Here is a 2500-nt window from a genome sequence, read left to right on the forward strand (position 1 = left end):
TATTATTATTATTAATATTATTAATTATTATTATTATATTATTATTATTATTATATTATTATATTTTATTATATTATTATTATATTTATTATTATTATATTATTATTTTATAATATATTTATTATTTATTATTATCTATTATATTATTATTATTATTTATTATCATCGTTAATATTGTTATTATTATTGTTGTTATTAATATTACTATAATGGCTATTACTATTATTGTTTTTATCATTATTATCATCATCATCGTCATCATCATTATTATCTTTATCATTATTATTATTTTTATTATATTATTATTATTATTATTATTGTTATTATTATTATTATTATTATTATCATCATCATCATCATCATCATCATCATCATCATCATCATCATCATCATCATCATCATCTCATCATCATCATATCATTGTTTTTATCATTGTTTTTTCTATTATTATCATTATTATATTATTATCATTATTATTAATAATAATATTATTATTATTATCATTATTATTATTATCATTATTATTATTATTATTATTATTATTATTATTATTATCATTATTTTATTATTATTATTATTGTTATTATTATTATTATTATTGTTGTTGTTGTTGTTGTTATTGTTGTTATTACCATTATTATCATTATTATTGTTGTTATAATTGTTATTTATTATTGGCCATATTACTATCATTGTAGTTATTATTATTATTTTCATTTTTTATCATTATTATTGTTATAATGATAATCATTAATATTGTAATTGTTATCATTGTTGTTATTATCCTTAACATTATGAGAATTATCAATACACTATCATCATCATCATAATCATTATCATTATCATTACCATTGACATTACTCTAGTTCTTGCTCTCCCTTTGTGTTTGTTTTGTTGTTGTTCTTTTGTGCGTTTAAACAAACACACACACATAGATGCTAAATATCTGTACATTTATATATATATTATATATATATATATATATATATATATTATATATATATATATATATATATAATATATATATATATAATACTATCTGCGTGTATTAACGTAAATACAGACATCATTATAAGGTTTTCTATATAGCCTCCCATATGGAAGTATTTTTTAATTTGTTTTTTATTTGTTTAACAATAATCTATAATTAATGATTTCTATCATTATTTTCTCTTCTTTTTTTGAAGTTGAAAAATTACCTGAGTTTTTTGTTCACTCTCAATTATTTTCTCAGTCTTCTCCAAACAAAATGCTAAAATCTAAAGTACTTTACAAAATATATATTTTCTAAAGCACTTTCCAAAAGAAGTGGAAAACCTATGGACAGCATAGAGAAAAATGCGCATTTTTCATCCGGCCGCCACAAACAAAGGATAATTAGAAATATGCCAAACATGTATTTTTTTTCCATGGGGAATTTTGTTTTGGCAGACGGAACCTAGCCTCTGGCAGTCTCTCATTAGCTTCAAGGAAACCTACCCGTAAAAATAAATAATATGATGGATCCCCACAAAAACACATAAGCACACACACACACACAAACATATGCACATACTCAAACGCACACACACACACACGCACACACACACACACGCACACACGCACACACACACACACACACACACACACACACACACACACACACACAATACAACTCAAAATCTCTTTCTCAAATACAGAAAACTTACCCCCCACACCCTTTCTCTTCCAGGCAGCGAGAGCGTGAAAGTCCTCGACATTGAAGTCCCTCAGCAGGTCAGGTCAGGCGAAACAGTTGACCTGAGATGCCACTATGACCTGGAGGGAGCGAGTCTGTACTCCCTCAATTGGTGGCGAGGGACGGAGCAGTTCTACCAGTTCAGCCCAAACAGCCCAGAGCAGACGACGGTCTACGCCTCTCGTGGGATCACTGTTGATGTGAGTAGCAAAGGGACGAAGATGTAGGGGGCGAGAGTCGAGGATGGTACTGTGTGCGAATGTAAGAAGGTGGATAAAAAAGGGTATTTATTCGTTTTTGTTTTTGTTTTTTGTTACTAATAATATTGATAATAATGATAATAATAATAAATTATGATAAAAATTATAACAGTGACAATAATGAGAGTAATAATAAAAGCAAAACAATAATGAGGATAATGATGATATAATCACATATCATTATTAATATATTATTATTATTTTATTATTAATTATTATTGTTATTATTATTAGTAGTAGTAGTACTATTATTGTAATACTACTACTACTAATAATTATTATTATTATTATTATTATTATTATTATTATTATTATTATCATTAGGGTTAGGATTAGGGTTATTAGGATTATTATTAGGATTATTATCATCATTAATATTACAAATATTACTTTTACCACAATAATTATTTCCATAATATCTTTCATTCAAAATGCTTTACTCATACGTATGTATGTGTGCCAGCATGTGAACTTAACATCACGACCCGAACATTTCTTCCTTTGCCACGACAGCTGCGTCTGC

This window comes from Penaeus monodon, chromosome 5 (assembly GCF_015228065.2).
Source record: "Penaeus monodon isolate SGIC_2016 chromosome 5, NSTDA_Pmon_1, whole genome shotgun sequence".
Lineage (NCBI taxonomy): Eukaryota > Metazoa > Arthropoda > Malacostraca > Decapoda > Penaeidae > Penaeus > Penaeus monodon.